The sequence below is a fragment of the Pleurodeles waltl genome, chromosome 3_1, assembly GCF_031143425.1.
Source record: "Pleurodeles waltl isolate 20211129_DDA chromosome 3_1, aPleWal1.hap1.20221129, whole genome shotgun sequence".
NCBI lineage: Eukaryota > Metazoa > Chordata > Amphibia > Caudata > Salamandridae > Pleurodeles > Pleurodeles waltl.
In genome coordinates, this window is record NC_090440.1 from 748,340,165 (window position 1) to 748,365,228 (window position 25,064).

Consider the following 25,064-nt stretch of genomic DNA (forward strand, 5'->3'; position numbering starts at 1 on the left):
AGATGTCATTTCTGTATTTTCCTATCCATCTCAGTCTCTTCCCAGAGGCGTGTTACAGAGACTCAATTCAGTACGTCGTTGAAGATTACTTTACATATACCTACTATGGGCATTGGCTCTGCCTTGAAGTATTTCCTTCCTCTTAATCTTCTGTTTGGTGCATCGTTCTGCCTTCTTTGGAGTGCTTGTCCTGCATTGTTTGAGGGGCTATTTTACATCTCAAAATTACCTGAATTGTAACATTAAATTCTTTATTTAGTAGATAAATTATGTATAGAATGGAATTTTTATTTTTTTATTTTTTACTACACCATATTTTCTTAAATATTTGTGCCAGTACTCAATCAATGTCTCTGCCAGTGCCTTTATTCCTGCCGTGTTTTTGTTCACTTGGGTATAAAATGCACCTCTGTGCACGTTTATCATTAAGTATTTGTGTAATACCGTCAATGACAGTCATAGTTATCCCCCAAAAATTGATAATGTAAACCGGTGGTTACTAACCTTTTGACTTCTGTGGACCCCCTACTTTAGCATTACTGAAACTTGGGGATCCCCACTGAATCATTATTGGAATCCTTGGACCCCTCCACTAAGTAATTACTGGAAGCCAGGTACCTCGGCCCAAACATTTTCGATGATTTAAAACACATAATAGCACACAAAAAATACAGAACCAAGCATTCATCAAACTCATACACAAAAGATAACACATTTTATTTAATTTGCAGACAAAAATAAATAAAAATAAAATCATTTTTGATAGGAAGGTTGGACCTTTTGTAAATTTAATTGAAGCCACACATCGTACATATTTTAGTCTTTTTGATGCACCTGCACTGCTTCCACAAATCAATCTGAGGATACTAATTCAATTTTTAGCCTCCAGTGTACAATACATTTTAAAGTTTTCAGTTGTAGATTTAGGTACTTTACTTATATATACTTTATTAATATGTTAGCAATATCTTATTTTTTAAGAAGTCACGGATCCCCTTAGGAGGACCACAGGTTGAAAACCACTGATGTAAACGTTTTCAAACGTCAGTTATACCTCCTACCGTCTGTGCTTGAATATTAATTCATTATTGCTTCATTTATCCTGCAGATATTCCTGATGTAGAGGATCCCAGTTAAAAACGTATTCTTTCCATTGCACAGTCTATTTTACTTACGCACACCATCTATTGTGCACGGGTTAACCAAGTTATGCACACAATCATAAAAAATATGGGGATATACCACCACTAACTAGTTGACACAACTGGCATTTATTTTATTGAAAGAGATGGCAGATAAAATTGTGTTGCTTTCTTCTGCTAAAATCTACCCTTAGGAGAAATGTTTTTATAGAAAGCTGTGGTAAGAGATTGCGTCTCTGAATCCTAACTTTGAAGGGTTGGAAGAGGCAAGTGGTTTGGACACTTCCCCAGATTGGGCGTTATCACCCAAAGGTATTCCGCGGTCATAAGAACAGCAGCAAGAAATGTTGGAACTATCTTTACCTTACACAGAACTTAAGTCTGATCTATTAACTGAGGCACTCTTGTTGCCTCAAATGAGGCTTTAACAGAGCCAATTTTGGATGTTTGGCAAAAGCCTCTGATGAATCCTGCTGTGTCGAGGCAGATAGCTAGGAGATCTAAACCGGCTCTAGGTGATCTGTCATTTTTGTCACCTGAAAGTTTGGTTGTGCAGGTTTTGTGTTCCTCAAAGATGGCTCCTGGGTCTTTTCCATCTTAAACAGCGGATAGGGAGTCCAAAAGATGGAACGATATGCTACAAAGGTGTTTTCATCAGGCAGTATGGGGCTAAAGTCCATTTACGCTACTTGCTTGTTCGGAAGGTTTATACTTGCCTTGATGGATTCAGCTAAAACAGTCATCCCAAAACAGCCTGAAGACGTCCAAGGGCACTTTACCGAGCTTTTGAACGATGGTCAAGCTGCATCTTAGCAGGTCAAACAGTCAGGGTTCGATACTGCTGTTTCGGTGGCTAGAACATGGGGGACTTCAGTTGCTTCAAGAAAGCACGTCTGGCTCAGAAGATCTGGCTTCCCTCCTGGCATATAAAATGTCCTCATGAATTTGCCCTTTGATGGGTCAAGACTGTTTGGTGCCAAAGTGGATTCTGACTTAGAAAAGTTTAAAGCCAGCAAGGTGACAGTTAGATCTCTGGGCCTTCAATCCCAGCACAAGGATTACAGACAATTTAGGATGTTCTGTATTTTTGGCAAGATCTTTTCCTTTTGAGAAAGATATCAATAATGGCTGCAGCCAACCAACTGTCTCTGTAGAGCGTACAAGTGGGTGCGGCAAAAGTAAAAAGTGTGGAGCTGCCCTTTTCCCATCGTCGTCCTCTGCCAGCGTAACAGAAAGCAAGCCTAGTTTTACCATCTTAGAGCATGCTTTACGGGTGACAATACGGGGTGTCCCTGTTTCTACAACAGTGGAGATCAAAAACATTGAATCAGAGGGTGTTGAATATTGTAGAAGAGGGAGGGGTAAGCCCTACACTTCCGGGAAACTTCCTCACTGTTTCCTCCCCAAAAAAGTTTTTCCAAAGACCATCTTCTCTTAGTCCGACGTGAGGTAGAATCCTTACTTTAAAAGGGTACAGTTGAGTTGGTTCCAGAGCATGAAAGGGGTCAGGGTTGCTCTTCCCAAAAAGGACTGTCATTAATGTCTGATTTTAGACCTCAGTATTTTGAATTGGTTTTACGAGCAGGAAGATTTCAAAATGATAACCCTAGCACAGGTGCTTCTTGTGCTGGAAAAAGAAGACTAGATGGTTTCAATCGATTTGCAGAACGCGTATTTTCCCATTTCCATTCTGTAGTCGCACAGGAGTTACCAGTTTGTGGTTCTTCTGTTTGGTCTTACTTCTACACTGTGAGTCTTCACAAAGGTGATGGCAATGGTTGTAGCTCATCTTAGGAGGGTAGGGGGAGTATCTTTATTCCCTTACCTGGATGCTTGGTTAATCAAAGCCAAGTCTCCAGAGTTGGTGTTGCATCACTTGCAAGGGACAACTCAGTTGTTCAAACTGGGCTGCCCCATTAACAAGCCCAGATCACACCTGTAGCCCTCTCAGTGCACCCTGTTCATAGGGACAGTCCTGGACACTAAGGTGAATAGGGCCTTCCCTGCTCATCGGGGAATTCTGGACATTCAAGCCATGATTCCAATGTTTCAGAATGAAGCAATGGTTCCAGTCCTGAAGGCTCTGCGCTTGTTAGGTCTGTTAGCCTCTTGCATTCTGTTGGTCAACCATGCCCGTTGGCACATGAGGACCCTCCAGTGGTGCCTCTGCAGGTAGTGGTTTTCAGCACAACAGGGATCTTTGGGCGACTTTCGAGATCTCCAGAGACACTGCATTGGACACCTGGAACTACATGCCTGGAAATTGAACAGGGCAACCTGAGTTCCTTTTCAGTACCACTCCTCCCTGATGTGGTGGGTGTTATTTTGTCCTCCAGTAGGGAATTCCCCTAAATAGGTTTAGGCTAGTAGATGGTCAGAGTTTGTTCACTGGTGTAATAAGTCTGAACCTTTAAAGGCTCATTTATCTGATGTTTTAAGTTTTGTGCTTTCTTTGGTGCAACAGGGCTGTGCAGCTGCCACTGTTAAGGGCTGTTTGTTTGCCCTTTCAGCATTTTTGTGTTTACGAAATCAGCCATCTTTAAGTCTCATATAGTGCTAAAATGTATTAAGGGACTCGCAAATAGTTTTCCTTCCTCACTGTTTATTATGCCTCTGTGGGATTTTATCTAATTTTAACTCACTTAATGTGTTCTCCATTAGAACCTTTAAGGTGTCTTTTGCGTCTTCTAACATTTTAAGAGGCTTTTTCTTATTGCCATAACGTCTGAGACGAGTTAGTGAGCTACATGCCATAAATGTTAAGCATCCCTTTACAACTTCCTTCCCTGATAAGTTGGTTCTAAGAACCAGGGCTGCTTTCCTGCCAAAGGTGATTTCCATTCGTATCAGTCCATCATCCTTCCTGCTTTCTGTTCTCCTCCACATCCACCAAAAGAGGAGGAAAGACTTCATTGTTTGGACCCAATAGCGACTGTCTGCTTTGATGTGAACAGGACACATGATTTCAGGCTGGATAATCAGCTTTTTCCATAGTATACTAACAAGATGGAAGGAAAGGCATTCCACAAAAGGACTTTCTCAAGATGGATCATCCTTTCTATTAAGGTCTGCTATGCCATGACCCAAAAAAACACCTCCACAAGGTATTTGTGCTGCATTCCACTAGAGCAAAACCTTCTGCCTCTGCTTTAGCTAAAGGTGTCCCTGTAGTTGACATCTGTAAAGCGGCAATTTGGGCCTCTCTCCACACTTTTTTTTGTTTTCACTCTGAATTGAGATGGGATGGTCACTTTGCTTGTTATGTTTTACCGTTTTTGTTTTGGTATAGGCAGACATGCACACACCTCAAAGTGTGGGACTGCTTGCAATACTCTGTACAAAAGGTGAGGAATCCGCAGTTAGATGTATCCATCAGAATAACAAGTTACTTACCTTCGGTAATGCTTTTTCTGATGGATACAACTACCTGTGGATTCCTCACCTTATGAATTCGATCCTTGCGCCAGCATCCGACGGAAAGTCTTCTTCCAAGCTGTCTACGTCGACGAGGACGTCATAATGGCACGGCTCTGCGTGACTCCGTCTGACGTCAACGTGCCAATAAGAGGTCCCCGTCGGCGTACCAGCGTCAGTTTTTCCTTTTTCCGTGCATTCGATTCCATTGTTTTTTTCTTCCTGGCCCGTTGGTTACTGTAGCGATCTCTTGAAGTTACAATGTCGCCTCCGAAGAAGTCCGGGTTTAAGCTGTGTAGAGAATGCGGGGGTCGGATGTCAGTGACTGACCCCCATTCGGATTGTATTTGGTGTTTAAGCTCCGAGCATGATGTGGAAGGGTGTTCTTTGTGCCAGAGCATGAATCCGAAAGCTCTGAAGGAACGTGAAGCGAAGCTCTTCTTGGCCAAGGCAAAGAAGAAGGAACACAAGAAGGTTTCTTCCCATGCTTCTCCCAAAAAACATAAGAAGCGGCGTCGTCATGACTCTCGGCGCCGTTTGGAGCAGAGCCGATCGAGGAGTTGGTCGAGGTCGAGATCTCGTTCGTCACGGCGCTAGAAGACGTGGGAGATGAGTCCTACGGTCACGCCTCAGCCGGAGAGTCCGGGGTTGTCACCGGCGCCTTCAGTCTGAGGTCACTCAAGGTAGTCCTCGCTTCTCACCGGCGCCGAGGGATCCTGATGTTCCCCAGACATCTACACAGCAGTATCCGGCTTTCCCGACTCCAGGGACGGATCCGGCCGCATTTTTTAATGCAATGTATGCTGTTTTTCAATCCATGGCCCCTGCTGGTGCACCGGCGGGTCCCACGGGGCCATTGGCATTCAATTTGGGCTCGCCGGCGGCGTACAGGGCTGCTCCATTCATGCCCTTCTGCCCTACAGAGCCTGGTGGTTCGGCGCCGGGGGTTTCCCCTGGCAGGAGTCCTTCGCCTGGGACCGGGGATCCGTCGGCTTCTCGTCCGACTCCTTCTCCGCGCCATCCGGCGTCATTGGTGGCCTCATCCAGACCTGCACCATCTCCTTCTGTACATTTGGCGTTGAGGAGGTAATCTGCCGACTTCGGGCCGGCTCCGGCGCCGGTTGAATCCGGGAGCCTTCCGGAACCGTTTCAAGGTCTGAGATCATCGGCGTCGATGGAGTCTTTGTCGACGCCTGCTCTGGAGACGCATTTAAGATCTCGAAGGAAGGCGTTGAGGCTTCTGGAGGAAGAGGAATACAGAAGGCTTGAGGAAGGTGAGATAGAACCTTCTGATGATTTCCAGGGACTTGCCACTGCAAGTGGTTTGGATACTTCCCCGGAGTGGAACATTGCTTCTCCGGGGGAGTTTACTGAGGAGGCCTCCTCTTTCCATGCTGTGGTGAGGAAGGCAGCTGACTATCTGGATTTGCCTTTGTCCACGGCAGAAGTTAAGACTAACCTGCTCACAGAGGCTCTTCAGCCTTCTTCCTCCAGTGCTGACCCTTTGTTGCCTTTTAATGAGGCTTTGACTGAGCCTATTATGGACCTGTGGAAAAAGCCGGTGACCTCTCCTGCGGTGAACAGGGCAGTGGCGAGAAGGCATAGCAGTGCCCCAGGAGATCCAGTTTTTCTATCTCGTCACCCGACTCCGGAGAGTTTGGTGGTTCAGGCGTTATGTTCTGCAAAATCTGCCCCTGGTACATTCTCTGGTGTTCCAACAGACAGGGAATCCAAGAGGATGGAGCTATCCTCGAAGAAAAGTTTCTTCTCTTGCAGCATGGCCCTGAAAGCTACCAATTCCACTTGTGTGCTAGGCAGATATATCCATGCCCTAATGGACTCTGCTAAGGAGATGGCAAAAGATCTGCCACAGGAAGTGCAAAAATCTTTTGGGGCCCTTTTCTTGGATGCGCAAGCTGCTGCACAGCAGATTATTCAATCTGGCCTGGATACTACGGATTCTATTGCCAGGGCCAAGGGAACATCTGTGGCTACGAAAAGGCATGCCTGGCTTAAGGTCTTCAGGCTTCTCGTCGGATGTACAATCCACTTTAATGGACCTTCCATTTGATGGGGAAAAGATGTTTGGGGACAAGGCAGACTCTGCCCTTGAACGGTTTAAGGACTGTTGGGCTACAGCTAAGTCCCTGGGTTTGCAGACCCCTTCTGTTACATTGTACAGGCCTTTTCGTAGGTTTCAAGGGTTTGCTAGAGGTTCTGCCTTTCGTAGGTCTCAATCTTATGCCCAACAACCTGCCAACCCGCCCTATCGTGCCTTCAGAGGGCGAGGTAGGGATAGCGCTAGAGGTCCAGCCCAGCAGCTCTCTTCTTCTTCATCCTCCTCTGGTGGACAACAGCAGAAGCAGCCCTAGTTTTCCCCACTTAATCAGTCACACTTCTCCTGTAGGGGGAAGATGGAGTCTTTTTCTGCAGCAATGGAGGTCAATTACAACAGACTCGTGGGTGCTAGGAATTGTGGAAAAGGGCTATGCTCTCCCCTTTCAGGAGTTTCCTCCTCCCTTCCCTCCCCTTCCCTCCTTTTGTTCAGAAGAACATCTTCTGTTGTTGCAACAGGAGGTTGTAGTCATGTTGGCAAAGGGCGCTATAGAGTTGGTACCGTTGCAGGAAAGGGGTCAGGGGTGTTATTCAAGATATTTCCTGATTCCCAAAGTGGACAGTCGTCTAAGGCCGATCCTAGACTTGAGGATTTTGAATTTGTTCCTCAAGCAGGAAAAATTCAAAATGCTGACCCTAGCGCAGGTGCTGTTGGCGTTGAACGAAGGAGACTGGATGGTGTCTGTCGACTTGCAGGACGCGTACTTTCATGTTCCCATAATCAAGTCGCGCAGGAAGTATCTCCGTTTTGTGGTCGGATCGCAACATTACCAGTTTGCGGTCCTCCCGTTTGGTCTTACTTCAGCACCCCGGGTCTTCACAAACGTGATGGCAGTTGTTGCAGCACATCTCATGGACGATTGGTTGATCAAAGCCAAGTCTCCAGAGATTGTGTTGTCTCATCTGCGAATGACAACGCAGTTGTTGTTCGAGCTGGGTTTTTCGGTGAACGTACCCAAATCTCGTCTGGAGCCCTCAACGCCTCCTGTTCGTAGGGGCAGTATTGGACACAACAAGGTTTCGGGCCTACCCCCGGCTCAGCGGGTACGGGACATTCAGGCGCTGATTCCTTTGTTTCAAAGAGGAGCGGTGTTAGAAATGGGGTTTTTGGTTGGCAGTTAGGTTGCCCTCTGTCCAAGCAAGAACCCTCACTCTAGTCAGGGTAAGTCACACACAATCCAAAATCAGCCTGTGCTCACCCTCCGGTAGCTTGGCACGAGCAGTCAGGCTTAACTTAGAAGGCAATGTGTAAAGCATTTGTGCAATAAATCATACAACACCATAGTATAACACCACAAAAATACACCACACAGTGTTTAGAAAAATATAGAATATTTATCGGGGTAATTGTAGGTCAAAACGATCAAAGTTGCAATACGAATTTGTAAAGATATCACTGAAAAGTGATATTAAGTGTCTTTAAGTCTTTAAGAAGCAATAAAGTGTCTTTCAAGCACAAAGTACCTGGTTTCTGGTGGAAAATCTCCTCAGAGGGCCACAGGAGAAGAGATGCGTGGAAAAAGGGGTGTGTGCGTCGATTTCCGCTCAGCACACACAGACTTGCGTCGTTCTTTTCCACGCGGGGAAGTCGGGCGTCGTTTTCCGGCGCGCGGACAGTCTCTTTTTGTGGATCGCGGGGATTACCAGATGTCCCGGGTCTGTGCGTGGATTCTCCGGCTTATTTTCCGGCTGCGCGTCGTTCTGCGGGGCTGCGCGTCGAAGTTTCGATCTCACGGTAGGCGTCGCGTCGATTTCTCCTTGGAAGTCGGGCGGCGTTGTCCTTGCGAGGCCGTGCGTCGAAATTTTGGTCTCACGGCAGGCGTCGCGTCGATTTCTCCTTGGAAGTCGGGCGGCGTTGTCCTTGCGAGGCCGTGCGTCAAAGTTTCGCACTCACGGTAGGCGTCGCGTCGATTTCTCCTTGGAAGTCGGGCGGCTTTGTCCTTGCGAGGTTGTGCGTCGAAGTCTCGATCGTCCCGAGGGCGTCGCGTTGATCAGCGTCGGTGTGCGGCGTTTTTCTCGCCGCGAAACAAGCTGTGCGTCGAAATTTTCGGCGCACGGAGCGTCCACGTGAAAGGCAGAAGTCTTTTTGGTCCTGAGACTTCAAGGAACAGGAGGCAAGCTCTATCCAAGCCCTTGGAGAGCACTTTCACAGCCAGACAAGAGTTCAGCAAGGCAGCAGGGCAACAGCAAGACAGCAGTCCTTTGGAGAAAGCAGACAGGTGAGTCCTTTGAGCAGCCAGGCAGTTCTTCTTGGCAGGATGTAGTTTCTGGTTCCGGTTTCTTCTCCAGCAAGTGTCTGATGAGGTAGGGCAGAGGCCCTGTTTTATACTAAGTTGTGCCTTTGAAGTGGGGGTGATTTCAAAGAGTCTCTAAGAAATGCACCAAGTTCCCTTTCAGCTCAATCCTGTCTGCCAGAGTCCCAGTAGGGGGTGTGGCAGTCCTTTGTGTGAGGGCAGGCCCTCCACCCTCCCAGCCCAGGAAGACCCATTCAAAATGCAGATGTATGCAAGTGAGGCTGAGTACCCTGTGTTTGGGGTGTGTCTGAGTGAATGCACAAGGAGCTGTCAACTAAACCTAGCCAGACGTGGATTGAAGGGCACAACAAGATTTTAGTGCAAAGAAATGCTCACTTTCTAAAAGTGGCATTTCTAGAATAGTAATATTAAATCCGACTTCACCAGTCAGCAGGATTTTGTATTACCATTCTGGCCATACTAAATATGACCTTCCTGCTCCTTTCAGATCAGCAGCTGCCACTTCAACAGTGTATGAGGGCAGCCCCAATGTTAGCCTATGAAGGGAGCAGGCCTCACAGTAGTGTAAAAACGAATTTAGGAGTTTTACACTACCAGGACATATAACTACACAGGTACATGTCCTGCCTTTTACCTACACAGCACCCTGCTCTAGGGGTTACCTAGGGCACACATTAGGGATGACTTATATGTAGAAAAAAGGGGAGTTCTAGGCTTGGCAAGTACTTTTAAATGCCAAGTCGAAGTGGCAGTGAAACTGCACACACAGGCCTTGCAATGGCAGGCCTGAGACAAGGTTAAGGGGCTACTGAGGTGGGTGGCACAACCAGTGCTGCAGGCCCACTAGTAGCATTTAATCTACATGCCCCAGGCACATGTAGTGCACTCTACTAGGGACTTACAGGTAAATTAAATAGTCAATCATGGATAAACCAATCAATAGTACAATTTACACAGAGAGCATATGCACTTTAGCACTGGTTAGCAGTGGTAAAGTGCTCAGAGGTCAAAAGCCAACAACAACAGGTCAGAAAAAAATAGGAGGAAGGAGGCAAAAAGTTTGGGGATGTCCCTGTCAAAAAGCCAGGTCCAACAAGCGGCAGTTCCAGTCCTCAAAGTCTTACGCCTGCTAGGTCTGTTTGCTTCTTGCATTCTGTTGGTCACTCATGCTCGCTGGCATAGGAGGGCTCTTCAGTGGTGTCTCCGCAGACAGTGGTTCCAGCACAAGGGGGATCTCAGGGAGGACCTGGAGATCAAGGGTCGTTGGTCTCCAGTGGAACAGATGTTGCATATCAATCTGTTGGAATTGCGGGTTGTACGTTTGGCGCTCAAGGCCTTCCATCCTTCCCTTCGCGGTCAGTCAGTTCAGATCCTGACGGACAACACTACCGCAATGTGGTATATAAACAAGCAGGGAGGAGTGGGGTTGTATCTTCTTTGCCGAGAAGCCCTACGACTCTGGTCCTGGGCTCAGGACAATCAGATTTGCTTGATGGCAAATCATTTGGCCGGAGTGTTGAATGTACGTGCGGACGTTCTCAGTCGTCACTTCTCATTAGATCACGAGTGGCGTCTCCATCCGGATCTAGTCCTCCACATCTTCGAGATGTGGGGTACTCCTCAGGTGGATTTATTTGCCACTCGGGAGAACGCGCATTGCCCGTTATTCGGCAGCCTCCAGTATCCGATGCAAGGGGCGTTGGGGGATGCGTTTCAGATGTCCTGGAACGGCCAGTTGCTTCACGCGTTCTCCCCCCCCCCCCCCCCCCCCCCCCAATACCCTTGATTCCTCGGGTTTTGAGGAAGGTTCGTCAAGACCGGGCCCAAGTCATATTGGTGGCACCGGACTGGCCGAGAAGGGTATGGTATACAGACCTACTTCAACTCTCTCAGTGCCCTCCGCTCCGTCTCCCGCTCAGGGCAGATCTCCTCTCTCAATTGCAGGGGCAGGTTCTACACCCCCTCCAGAGCCTGCACCTTCATGCCTGGAGATTGAACGGGGCAACCTGAGTTATTTTTGTCTCCCACCGGATGTAGTGGATGTTATACTATCGTCCAGGCGACACTCCACTTAGTCTATTTATGCCGGAAGGTGGGCAAAATTTGTGGTGTGGTGTGGAGAGAACCAAAAAAATCCTTTAAAGGCCCATCTTTCAGATGTACTTTTGTTTGTTCTCAGTTTGTGAAGAAAGGCTGTGTAAGGAAATGCCTCCTTGGCATGGTTGCCCCCTGACTTTTTGCCTTTGCTGATGCTATGTTTTGAATTGAAAGTGTGCTGAGGCCTGCTAACCAGGCCCCAGCACCAGTGTTCTTTCCCTAACCTGTACTTTTGTATCCACAATTGGCAGACCCTGGCATCCAGATAAGTCCCTTGTAACTGGTACTTCTAGTACCAAGGGCCCTGATGCCAAGGAAGGTCTCTAAGGGCTGCAGCATGTCTTATGCCACCCTGGAGACCTCTCACTCAGCACAGACACACTGCTTGCCAGCTTGTGTGTGCTAGTGAGGACAAAACGAGTAAGTCGACATGGCACTCCCCTCAGGGTGCCATGCCAGCCTCTCACTGCCTATGCAGTATAGGTAAGACACCCCTCTAGCAGGCCTTACAGCCCTAAGGCAGGGTGCACTATACCATAGGTGAGGGTACCAGTGCATGAGCATGGTACCCCTACAGTGTCTAACCAAAACCTTAGACATTGTAAGTGCAGGGTAGCCATAAGAGTATATGGTCTGGGAGTCTGTCAAACACGAACTCCACAGCACCATAATGGCTACACTGAAAACTGGGAAGTTTGGTATTAAACTTCTCAGCACAATAAATGCACACTGATGCCAGTGTACATTTTATTGTAAAATACACCACAGAGGGCACCTTAGAGGTGCCCCCTGAAACTTAACCGACTGTCTGTGTAGGCTGACTAGTTCCAGCAGCCTGCCACACCAGAGACATGTTGCTGGCCCCATGGGGAGAGTGCCTTTGTCACTCTGAGGCCAGTAACAAAGCCTGCACTGGGTGGAGATGCTAACACCTCCCCCAGGCAGGAGCTGTGACACCTGGCGGTGAGCCTCAAAGGCTCACCCCTTTGTCACAGCCCAGCAGGGCACTCCAGCTTAGTGGAGTTGCCCGCCCCCTCCGGCCACGGCCCCCACTTTTGGCGGCAAGGCTGGAGGGAACAAAGAAAGCAACAAGGAGGAGTCACTAGCCAGTCAGGACAGCCCCTAAGGTGTCCTGAGCTGAAGTGACTCTAACTTTTAGAAATCCTCCATCTTGCAGATGGAGGATTCCCCCAATAGGGTTAGGATTGTGACCCCCTCCCCTTGGGAGGAGGCACAAAGAGGGTGTACCCACCCTCAGGGCTAGTAGCCATTGGCTACTAACCCCCCAGACCTAAACACGCCCTTAAATTTAGTATTTAAGGGCTACCCTGAACCCTAGAAAACTAGATTCCTGCAACTACAAGAAGAAGGACTGCCTAGCTGAAAAACCCCTGCAGAGGAAGACCAGAAGACGACAACTGCCTTGGCTCCAGAAACTCACCGGCCTGTCTCCTGCCTTCCAAAGATCCTGCTCCAGCGACGCCTTCCAAAGGGACCAGCGACCTCGACATCCTCTGAGGACTGCCCCTGCTTCGAAAAGACAAGAAACTCCCGAGGACAGCGGACCTGCTCCAAGAAAAGCTGCAACTTTGTTTCCAGCAGCTTTAAAGAACCCTGCAAGCTCCCCGCAAGAAGCGTGAGACTTGCAACACTGCACCCGGCGACCCCGACTCGGCTGGTGGCGATCCAACACCTCAGGAGGGACCCCAGGACTACTCTAAGACTGTGAGTTCAAAAACCTGTCCCCCCTGAGCCCCCACAGCGCCGCCTGCAGAGGGAATCCCGAGGCTTCCCCTGACCGCGACTCTTTGAATCCTAGGTCCCGACACCTGGGAGAGACCCTGCACCCGCAGCCCCCAGGACCTGAAGGACCGGACTTTCACTGGAGGAGTGACCCCCAGGAGTCCCTCTCCCTTGACCAAGTGGAGGTTTCCCCGAGGAACCCCCCCCTTGCCTGCCTGCAGCGCTGAAGAGATCCCTAGATCTCCCATTGACTTCCATTACAAACCCGACGCTTGTTTCTACACTGCACCCGGCCGCCCCCGCGCTGCTGAGGGTGAAATTTCTGTGTGGGCTTGTGTCCCCCCCGGTGCCCTACAAAACCCCCCTGGTCTGCCCTCCGAAGACGCGGGTACTTACCTGCAAGCAGACCGGAACCGGGGCACCCCCTCCTCTCCATTCTAGCCTATGTGTTTTGGGCACCACTTTGAACTCTGCACCTGACCGGCCCTGAGCTGCTGGTGTGGTGACTTTGGGGTTGCTCTGAACCCCCAACGGTGGGCTACCTTGGACCAAGAACTAAGCCCTGTAAGTGTCTTACTTACCTGGTTAACCTAACAAATACTTACCTCCCCTAGGAACTGTGAAAATTGCACTAAGTGTCCACTTTTAAAACAGCTATTTGTGAATAACTTGAAAAGTATACATGCAATTTTGATGATTTGAAGTTCCTAAAGTACTTACCTGCAATACCTTTCGAATGAGATATTACATGTAGAATTTGAACCTGTGGTTCTTACAATAAACTAAGAAAAGATATTTTTCTATATAAAAACCTATTGGCTGGATTTGTCTCTGAGTGTGTGTACCTCATTTATTGTCTATGTGTATGTACAACAAATGCTTAACACTACTCCTTGGATAAGCCTACTGCTCGACCACACTACCACAAAATAGAGCATTAGTATTATCTCTTTTTACCACTATTTTACCTCTAAGGGGAACCCTTGGACTCTGTGCATGCTATTCCTTACTTTGAAATAGCACATACAGAGCCAACTTCCTACAGGCTGTGCTATAGCTACAGTTAAGGGTTATTTGGAAGCTCTGTAGGCGTTTCTTTGCCTTCCGAATCAGCCGTCTTTATTCAAGTCTCCCATTGTGCATAGGTTCCTTAAGGGTTTGGTGAATAGCTTTCCTCCTACTCCTTTTCACATGCCTCAGTGGGACTTAAATCTTGTTTTAACATTCTTAATGGGTTCGCCTTTCGAGCCCATGCATTCATGTCCATTGAGATATTTAGCCTTCAAGACTGTTTTCTTGATCGCAATTACTTCTGCTAGGAGGATTGGGGAGCTTCAGGCGCTCTCCGTTAAGCCTCCTTTCACTGTGTTTTTCCCTGATAAAGTGGTTCTAAAAACCAGGGCTGCTTTTCTGCCGAAAGTTGTTACCCCTTTTCATTTAGGGTAGAATATCACTCTTCCTGCTTTTTACCCTCCTCCCCACCCGTCTAAAGAAGAAGAGAGACTCCATAGGTTGGACCCTAAGAGAGCCCTGAGTTTTTATCTCGAAAGAACTAAAGACTTTCGTTTGGATGAGCAGCTGTTTGTTGGATATGCTGGTCAACAAAAGGGCAGAGCTGTACAGAAAAGGACACTCTCCAGGTGGGTCATCTTGTGTATAAAGATCTGTTACTCTTTGGCTAAAAAGGTCCCTCCTGAAGGTATCAGGGCCCACTCTACTAGGGCTAAATCCGCATCCTCTGCTTTGGCGAGGGGAGTTCCATTGATGGATATATGTAAAGCGGCAACTTGGGCGTCCCTCCATACTTTCGTGAAACATTACTGTTTAGACTCTGAGATGAGGAGGGACGGTCACTTTGCTCGCTCGGTATTGCAAGATTTCGTAGTGTAATCAGGTGGGCACCCACCACCGAGTGCGGTACTGCTTGGGACTCTATTCATGAGGTGAGGAATCCACAGGTAGTTGTATCCATCAGAAGAACAAGTTACTTACCTTCGGTAACGCTTTTTCTGGTGTATACACGGACTACCTGTGGATTCCTCACCGTCCCTCCCGCCTCCCCATTGCCTGCCTGGTTACACTCTTATCTTGCAGTATTTAGATTAACATTTATTCTTATATTTTTATATTTATATATATATATGAAAGCGCATATATATGTATATTTATATGTATATAGTGATATTTCTCTATTTATTTTGTATATTTATGTATTCCAGCTCTCAATAAGAATGGATTGTTTAAATCATCAAGGTTTTTGTGTGTGTATATCTTTCTATATTATTTATCAATTTTCATGGTCGGTTTACTCCTATTTGCTTTCAAGGCACGAAAAAAGTGAGGTGAAACTGACGCTGGTACGCCGACGGGGACCTCTTATTGGCACGTTGACGTCACGCGGAGCCGTGCCATTATGACGTCCTCGTCGACAGCTAGGAAGAAGACTTTCCGTCGGATGCTGGCGCAAGGATCGAATTCATAAGGTGAGGAATCCACAGGTAGTCAGTGTATCAACCAGAAAAAGCGTTACCGAAGGTAAGTAACTTGTTCTTCTGGTGAATACAGTATCTACCTGTGGATTCTCCACTGATCCACCCAACCCATCTCCCTGTTGCTTGTCAGCATATACCAAAACATTTATATATATAAATTTATATTTTTTTAATATAAATACTTTGTTTATGGTTCTGTGAACTGACATTACAGTTCTGAGTTAGTTCCTCCTATTCACCTTAAAGGCAAGTTAAAAAAAAAAAAAAAGTGTTTTAAAAATGGATAGAAGCTAATGTCATCACGCCAGTGATGACTTCTTCTGGCTCTAGTGACGTCAAGCGAGGTCACAAGTGGAGTCATGAAGATTCCGAAGCTCTTGTCTATGTGAGAAAGCTGTAGAGAAAAAATTCTGTGGAATGCTGGTGCATGAGACTATTCAAAAGGTGAGGCGTCTGCTGTTAGTGTATCCACCAGAAAAAGCGTTTCAGAAGGTAAGTAACTTGTTCTTATGTTTTCCTTAAAGAAGCACAGTTTTGAGCCTACCTGCCTACATTGCTAACCTCGAATCTTTCTTATGGCATTTAAAATGTTAATAACATAACAGAGGTACCTGGTATCAAACTGCAACCAGCCATAGATCTCCTCTTCCCTTGGTACAAGAAGAGTAGGGCAAAGTAGTTGCGTGGGCTCTGTCCTTGCTGTTTAGGGTTACCTGTTTTGTAGGTGTTAGGGATTTGCATCACATTCATGTGTGCCTACGAGTTTAATGTGCACGTCTTCATTAACCCTGTTAACACTTGGTTAACTATTTACTTGGCATATTAAGTGCATTATTTCTTTTTTATTAAATGATCCACCATAATTTTTTAAAGTTTATTGAAGAAAATGATTCTTGTACGTAATGGCGGATGTTAGTTTTCTCCCCCTGTTTTATTTTAATGCTCACTGGTATTTGTGTTTATAATTTACTAAACAGTAAGGATTTGCTGAGGAAAGGAAGCGCTTCGTCAGTGCACGTAAGATGATACACTGCGCAGGTGACATATTGTGCCTCCTCAGATAACCACCCAACAAAACACAACGGTTGTTTTATTATTTATATGTTTAGGTTGCACAAACATTCAGCTTGTTATGGTTACAGTTACAGCCTGCATGCTCCTACCTTCGAGCTTGGCTTGCAGGTGTATGTTTTTGTTGTGCGTTGTGTATGCACATGCCCTCATACTGTGATGGATAAAAACTAGATAAGATGTTCCTCATTTATTTGTTGCCATTCTCTGCTTCTTTACCTGAAATCCTTGGGGAATGCAAGAGAGTAAAACCTCTTACGTTGAGATTAATTTTAAAAGCCATGGGATATTGCTTGGAAAATCCTTAATAAATTCATTCGTATTTGAATGTTTTCACCTCGTATGTAGAGCTCTGAACATCTTCAGTGGCAAATTATAAACTTTGGAGTTTTAAAGCTTGAACTATTTTAAAGTTTTGCAGTATAGCTATTCAGCTATGTAACGAATAGCAGACATTTTGACTTATAAATTTGATTGCTATTTTTGATAGAAATTATCTGACTGGTTGTGAGCTGTCTTCTGTTTTAGCTCCTCGATGTTCTTGCGCTGTCACCCGCATGTGTTAAATTAGGCAGTGGCTGAAGTGGGTTAATTGCCCATGCCATGATGGGTAGAAAGAAGACGTGAATGATACAGCAACAGACTAGTGAATGAATAGGGCCGGCTAAAAGCCCCTATTAGTATGATTTATGTATAAGTTTAGTGTAATTCCATAGTCTTGACTAACGCCAGACCTAGCAATAAATGCACACTGTTTCCTCGTGATATGGTCGATTTCATCCCCGAAGCCAGGTGAGACTGGCACAGAGGCATACGATGATAACTGCGTGTTCCATCATTCTCTCGTTGGCCACACAATTACCCAGTCCACCATGGCTGTTATCCAGACAGTAACCAAGGCCAGGTCTGTATGCGAGTCTAGTACCCTCACACTCTACCAAGATACATGCAACCTACAACCTGCTCAGAGTGTAAGCATCACACATCCGAATTGCTTCTGTTTAATCTAATGAATGTCTTTTTCACATTTCTAATCATTAGCAGCGTATCGTAGCTTTCTTTGATCCCTGCTTGATGGGCAATCCTGTATAGTGATCGATCTTGATGGCCTTGGCTTAGAAAGATGCAGGCAACCCTAAGTATTGACTGCAAAACTGTTTCCGTTTATCGAGGCAAATAGAAACATACAAGATTCAGCCTCCATGTCTGAGGAATGAGTTAATAGCCTTGCACCCTCTTTGATAGTTTTCCCTCACTGCTTTTACTTTTCTAAAATATGAGGCACAGGTTCTTGGCATCAGTGAGTGAGTTTTTGTGTAGTGCACACAACAGAAGAAACATCCTCTTTTGCATACTATGAACCCAACGTTTGAGCGTGTGTGTGTATTGTGTAAAGTCAAATGCTATACCATTGATGACTAAAGGACAGACGCAGCAATTACTCCATCTGTGATGAGTAGTTAATTTAATTTCCACAATAGGAAATTATGTATATAAAACAATAATGGTTGAACTGAGGTCATCCTGTATGTTAAGGGTGGATTCTGGCCCTGAGCTGTGAGGAATGGTGCTTGGCAGATTTAGAAGTAGGTTGTTTTTCTCAAGGAGCGCAGTGAGCTGCCTGAAGGCTTATCTTATAAAGAGTTTGCTAAGGAATTATCTTTCGAAGTAGATGTGAAGCTGGGAGGACATGTTGAAGCCTTTCTTCTTAAGGTTTGATTTGGTTTGATGTGAATGGTCTTGAGCTACCAAAGGAATGATGCAGACATGGAATGATTGAAGCATACTTGGCCAGAGAGAATATCATAGGTGAAGAGCAGGATATTATTGAAGACTTGTTGTGGCCAAGGATCTGGATCAAGCTGATTATGCCAAGTGCAGTCTTGCTTCGGGGGTCTCAGAAAGAGAGTCTTAGGTGAGATGATGGTAGTATTTTTTCATTAAACTGTGTCTTGTTGTATATCACCAGATGGTCAATGCTTTTAGGAGTGAATGATGCCAGTAGAGGTGCTTTTTATTTATTTCTGATTTACTGTAATTACCTTGGACAGGTTGCCTCAGATCAGTATTGTGATGTTTTTTGCTTTTACTGCTTTTAGTTCTTTGAAAAACCCTCAAACTTCTATCTGTCTGGAAGAATGGAAATCTTGAGAGGTTTGTAAGTTGAAGACTGCAGTGAGGAGCCAGGGGGCATGTTGCTGTATTGCCATTAATGCAGTGATTTAAGAGCATTAAGGTTGAGATTCTATCATGGTCTGGCAGTGGTTGTTGTGTTTTATGTGATTGGCATGGTATGAATTTGAGGTGGTTGTTTCTGCATGTGGTCATAGGGTTTTCTGTAGAGGTGAAGTTTACAACTAAGGTGTAACCAGCTGAGTCAGTTCGGTCTGAGACCAGTTGGCTGGAGGGTTTGACCTTTTTTGGTTGCTTAAAGAGGATCTTGTTTTCATACAGGCGGGTTTTCTGACCATGTGTGGAGATTTCCAAAGATGAGAGGTATAGTGTGCCTAAGGGTGATATAGGCAATCGAGTCAAGAAGGGCATCAAAGAAGACTGGAGTATGTGCAGGGGACTTCAAGACCAATATGAACAACAAGGATAGTGTAAGGAAATGCCTCCTTGGCATGGTTGCCCCCTGACTTTTTGCCTTTGCTGATGCTATGTTTACAATTGAAAGTGTGCTGAGGCCTGCTAACCAGGCCCCAGCACCAGTGTTCTTTCCCTAACCTGTACTTTTGTATCCACAATTGGCAGACCCTGGCATCCAGATAAGTCCCTTGTAACTGGTACTTCTAGTACCAAGGGCCCTGATGCCAAGGAAGGTCTCTAAGGGCTGCAGCATGTCTTATGCCACCCTGGAGACCTCTCACTCAGCACAGACACACTGCTTGCCAGCTTGTGTGTGCTAGTGAGGACAAAACGAGTAAGTCGACATGGCACTCCCCTCAGGGTGCCATGCCAGCCTCTCACTGCCTATGCAGTATAGGTAAGACACCCCTCTAGCAGGCCTTACAGCCCTAAGGCAGGGTGCACTATACCATAGGTGAGGGTACCAGTGCATGAGCATGGTACCCCTACAGTGTCTAAACAAAACCTTAGACATTGTAAGTGCAGGGTAGCCATAAGAGTATATGGTCTGGGAGTCTGTCAAACACGAACTCCACAGCACCATAATGGCTACACTGAAAACTGGGAAGTTTGGTATCAAACTTCTCAGCACAATAAATGCACACTGATGCCAGTGTACATTTTATTGTAGAATACACCACAGAGGGCACCTTAGAGGTGCCCCCTGAAACTTAACCGACTATCTGTGTAGGCTGACTGGTTCCAGCAGCCTGCCACACTAGAGACATGTTTTTGGCCCCATGGGGAGAGTGCCTTTGTCACTCTGAGGCCAGTAACAAAGCCTGCACTGGGTGGAGATGCCAACACCTCCCCCAGGCAGGAGCTGTGACACCTGGCGGTGAGCCTCAAAGGCTCACCCCTTTGTCACAGCCCAGCAGGGCACTCCAGCTTAGTGGAGTTGCCCGCCCCCTCCGGCCACGGCCCCCACTTTTTGCGGCAAGGCTGGAGGGAACAAAGAAAACAACAAGGAGGAGTTACTGGCCAGTCAGGACAGCCCCTAAGGTGTCCTGAGCTGAAGTGACTCTAACTTTTAGAAATCCTCCATCTTGCAGATGGAGGATTCCCCCAATAGGGTTAGGATTGTGACCCCTCCCCTTGGGAGGAGGCACAAAGAGGGTGTACCCACCCTCAGGGCTAGTAGCCATTGGCTACTAACCCCCCAGACCTAAACACGCCCTTAAATTTAGTATTTAAGGGCTACCCTGAACCCTAGAAAATTAGATTCCTGCAACTACAAGAAGGACTGCCTAGCTGAAAACCCCTGCAGAGGAAGACCAGAAGACGACAACTGCCTTGGCTCCAGAAACTCACCGGCCTGTCTCCTGCCTTCCAAAGATCCTGCTCCAGCGACGCCTTCCAAAGGGACCAGCGACCTCGACATCCTCTGAGGACTGCCCCTGCTTCGAAAAGACAAGAAACTCCCGAGGACAGCGGACCTGCTCCAAGAAAGGCTGCAACTTTGTTTCCAGCAGCTTTGAAAGAACCCTGCAAGCTCCCCGCAAGAAGCGTGAGACTTGCAACACTGCACCCGGCGACCCCGACTCGGCTGGTGGAGATCCAACACCTCAGGAGGGACCCCAGGACTACTCTAAGACTGTGAGTACCAAAACCTGTCCCCCCTGAGCCCCCACAGCGCCGCCTGCAGAGGGAATCCCGAGGCTTCCCCTGACCGCGACTCTTTGAATCCTAAGTCCCGACGCCTGGGAGAGACCCTGCACCCGCAGCCCCCAGGACCTGAAGGACCGGACTTTCACTGGAGAAGTGACCCCCAGGAGTCCCTCTCCCTTGCCCAAGTGGAGGTTTCCCCGAGGAAGCCCCCCCTTGCCTGCCTGCAGCGCTGAAGAGATCCCGAGATCTCTCATAGACTAACATTGCGAACCCGACGCTTGTCTCTACACTCCACCCGGCCGCCCCCGCGCCGCTGAGGGTGAAATTCCTGTGTGGGCTTGTGTCCCCCCCCGGTGCCCTACAAAACCCCCCTGGTCTGCCCTCCGAAGACGCGGGTACTTACTTGCTGGCAGACTGGAACCGGGGCACCCCCTTCTCCATTGAAGCCTATGTGTTTTGGGCACCACTTTGAACTCTGCACCTGACCGGCCCTGAGCTGCTGGTGTGGTAACTTTGGGGTTGCTCTTAACCCCCAACGGTGGGCTACTTTGGACCAAGAACTAAGCCCTGTAAGTGTCCTACTTACCTGGTTAACCTAACAAATACTTACCTCCCCTAGGAACTGTGAAAATTGCACTAAGTGTCCACTTTTAAAACGGCTATTTGTCAATAACTTGAAAAGTATACATGCAATTTTTATGATTTAAAGTTCCTAAAGTACTTACCTGCAATACCTTTCGAATGAGATATTACATGTAGAATTTGAACCTGTGGTTCTTAAAATAAACTAAGAAAATATATTTTTCTATACAAAAACCTATTGGCTGGATTTGTCTCTGAGTGTGTGTACCTCATTTATTGTCTATGTGTATGTACAACAAATGCTTAACACTACTCCTTGGATAAGTCTACTGCTCGACCACACTACCACAAAATAGAGCATTAGTATTATCTCTTTTTACCACTATTTTACCTCTAAGGGGAACCCTTGGACTCTGTGCATGCTATTCCTTACTTTGAAATAGCACATACAGAGCCAACTTCCTACAGATAGTGTAGGAGAAGTGGGAGCTTCTGACATGGATGGGTTTATACTCTGTGGCAGACAAATCCTGGAGGTTGGTGGTGATGGAGATCTTGAAGAAAGCTGATTTTCTTAGTTTCAAGTTTTAGTGTCAGAGATTCTGGCCACCACTCACAGATGGAGGAACTGTAAAGGTTTTCTAGTGAAGCAAAGCAGACGATCGCCACCTTGTCTGAGTTGCATTTAAGCACGCTATTGTGCATCCACTAAATCGCCTTGTTTAAACACACCTTTTAAGAGGTTACAGGAGTGTTGGTAGAGTCATCCATCAAAAAATCGGCTGTCTGTCATCAGCATTTGATACTACCTTAACGCCAAATGACTCCATTATTGTCGCTGAAGGGGCCATACACACACACTGAATAAGGTAGGGCTCTGCGACAACCCCTGGGAAGCGCTTTATTAAAGTATTTTGTTTCCTGAACAAATGTTATTCAGAGTGGTGCTTGATGTCTTTACAACAAGGGCTTGATTCATCTATATGCCAGGCCGCGAATACCCATCTCTGCCACACGAAGCGAAACAAAGTTGAGGGCTGCCGACAAATCAAGAATTTGAGGGCTTTACCTTTATCCAAGTAATTTATGAAAGGGTCAAAGACTTGCACGAGAGCTGATTCTTTACTATGTTGCAACTTACTGCCAGATTGTGACAGATGCGTCCTCTTGGGTGTTCTAAGTGGAAATCATTTCAGCCAGGCACACTAGCTACTCTTGAACAAATCAGTGCAGACCTGAGAGTTAAAGTGCTGGTAAAAAGTGTGGAACAATATTGCTTGGCTTGGTAGGAACACAGAATAATAGAGACTATCAAATTCATATAACACAGCCTTAAGCTATGAAAACAGTTGAGTACAAAATAAAACTAACACACCTAGTAAAACTAAAGTGCAGAGGTGCTAATATTTGAAGGTGGTCAGGTAAAATTCCCAAGGTATTAGACATGCTACATCCTATTTCTAATGGATATTTCTAACTGAAGATTCTGCCCCTTGAGAGTATTGCAGAGGTGTCGACTGGATCCTGAAACATCCTGCATGCCGGCAGGTGATATCATGCAGCTCAGCGCTGACGTTCCCCGGCAAAAGTGACCTTGGAGCCACGTGTATGTGGTAATGTCAGTTCCTTTATTCCTGAGTCCTGAGCCTTCAGATGCTGATCCAGAGCTGCTTGTTGGTCTTGACCACAAATGTTCTCAATTTACCACTGTGCAGGGTAAAATGTCACCCCCTAAGACTACTGGGTTCTAACTGTTTAAGGACTGGCACAAACAGATGCCTGTGACAGATCACCACAAAGTGTCTTTGGTGTCGGAGCACAACTCTAGGCCTTTTGACTGCACTGAAATGAACCCAGAGGCATGCAGGACCTAGAGGCCACATTGTACGTTGCCAAACACAAGAAGATTCCATGACTTGATTGGTCAAAGTCAAAAGGACTGTCTTGTTCTTGCTCTTAAAGTAATTCCCGTGACAGCTCATCATCGTGGTGGAAGTCTTCTGGTAAGCTCAGGAAAAAGTATAGAAAGCCAGAGCAGGAACTGGCCATTCCCGCCACCGCCAGACTCCAGAGAAAGTGCAATGATGGTAATTTGCTTTCCCATCTTGCTCCTGATCATCCGAGCCAATTCAAGAGTCTAGTTCCTGCGCACCTAGGATTTCCAGCTCTGAATGTGACCTCGCAGCAGGTAGAGACCTTCACTTCAGAGAGGCCATGCTGGGCTTTTTGAGCAGTCTCAAATATTTTTTGGGCACGTTGCTCCCTTCCAAAATAAAATCCTTAATCTTGCCTTCAAACTTCAGCATGCATTTGCATACTATAAAGTAACATTCAGGAATTCACAATTTGTTAAATTTTGCTAACATGCACGTTTTAATATTGGACGCACTATTATGAATGCAAGTTGAGCATACAACTCACAGTATTTCTTAGAGCAGTCACCCTTACAGGAAAGGCGTACGTTAATGAAACATATATATTATTTGAAACAGCTCATTCATATGGATGCATAAACTGTTTTGGCACCAGACAATCCTCTTTGCTGCAGCCATACCGCTACACTGGCAGCATTACAAGTTTGCTGTTGGGGGCTGAGCGTACTTATCATGAGGACAAAATAAACACGCATACTTCTTTCCCTTAATCCCAAGCCATGAGTGCTGTTTCTGGTAATAGGAATTCCACATACCTCTTAAAGTAACTTTTTGTGAAACAGAGTGCTTGCTTGGACGTAAGTTTGCCACATCAGGTCTCAAAACACTTCCTCAGAAACTAAAGTAAGAAAGAGCAAAACTATTTCTTGCATAATGGAAGTGCTGGTATATTGAGAGCCTACCATGTTCGGGAAGCGAGCTTAAACCGGACCCATTCCATCTGCAGATCCTGTAAATATTCAACTAGTTGAAATAGATCCCTGGTAACAACGATAGAAGGAAAAAGGTGTATATTAAGAGTCTTGCTGGAATCCACACGCGGACCTTAAAGGAGCCTTGGCATATATAGAGTTTATTACGTAACGGTGTTGAGAATGCTGCCGTAATTTTTCACTTTATTACATGGTGACCTGAGACGGATGTTATTTTTCTTCTTACAAATAGATTTCTGAAGCCTCTAGAGTCTTGGGCAAGTAGCCATTTTATAATATTCCACTCACCTGGGTTGGAAAACACTCCACATTAGACATTACTTGTTGGCAATGAGTAGAACGTTCTTCCTGCTTCAGACAACATGTAGTTACATCTTTTACAGTATGTCCGTGCGCTCAGCTACACATGCTTCTTTGAAAACTTTCTAAAGTTTGTCATGTGTTTATAGCCGTCATTTCTTTAGCTGTCAAAAGCTTGAAGCAGTATGTGCCTCATACTGTGATTTATTTTGAGTACTAGGTAGAAAGACCGAGTAATGAATACACAGGTATATCACTAATAATATATAAATGACTGTGAAATGTATACTATTCGCTCACTGCAAACTTGATAAAACGATTAAGATGTGTGAATCTGTACACAAGCACACATGCTAATTAATGTTTTGGTAGTTAATTTGAGTGGGATATGGTGTACTTTATTTGAATAAATGATGTCAACTGAATTGTAAAGCCAACTGTTTATCGCTATTGGAGAAGCATAGCATATTTTGCTTTGCCGTTGCGCTAGTTATAAAATTACCAAAGGTTTGAGAGGGTTCGTAATCTTAAAAAAACAAGCATTATTTGCATAAAATAATGAACGAGTGGGCTGTAGGTGGAGCAAACGTAGAACGTATTAAGAAAAACCTGTGTTTAAAATTTTTTTTTTTTTAAAAATGCCAGAATAGCCTATAAAGCGATATACAGATAACATTTTGTAATTTTTTTTTTTATCAGTGGTGAATTGCCCCTTAATGTCAGATATATTTTTAACCAAGACAATGTTTTT

General features: G+C 46.0%; 1 protein-coding gene across 4 annotated transcripts in view; it reads left to right on the plus strand.

Annotated features, from left to right (window-relative positions):
- The window catches only part of HIPK3 (homeodomain interacting protein kinase 3), a 323,948-nt gene that overhangs the window by 107,058 nt on the left and 191,826 nt on the right, over positions 1–25,064 (plus strand). The gene's annotated exons all lie outside the window — the stretch shown is intronic.